Source organism: Plasmopara halstedii (assembly GCF_900000015.1).
Source record: "Plasmopara halstedii genome assembly, contig: Scaffold_1651, whole genome shotgun sequence".
NCBI classification, from domain to species: Eukaryota; Oomycota; class Peronosporomycetes; order Peronosporales; family Peronosporaceae; genus Plasmopara; species Plasmopara halstedii.
This window is the reverse complement of record NW_020188562.1, coordinates 1128143-1128560: the sequence shown is the minus strand read 5'-3', so window position 1 is coordinate 1128560 and position 418 is coordinate 1128143.

Sequence of the window (418 nt, the reverse complement as noted above, 5' to 3'; positions counted from 1 at the left end):
TCTCGTTCATAATTCCACGTTAATTAATGCCTTTCTTTAAGGTTTGTTCCATGTGTTAATTTCTGTATATCCAGTTTCTTTTTCAGTTTACAGAATGTGAAATCTGGACTTTAGAAGAGCCACCATTTATAAAGATATTTTGATAAACTTCTAACACCAGCTCGGTCATACTTCCGATCCCTCAGCAAAATCGCCGTTGACATCTCAATAAGAACTCCAAACTATGTTATAGTTGTGTCCCGTTTTCTTCTTTTTGCCACCGTGAAGAGCTGTCCAGGGTCATCTTCCAGATGTAGGCGGTTTTATTCATACCATGCCCACACTGACGATTATAATTCAACGCGCTATAAAAATGCAGTTTCGGTGGTAGATAACGAACGTCCACGCGGCTCTCCCTCCATCTATTTCGTCCAGACGC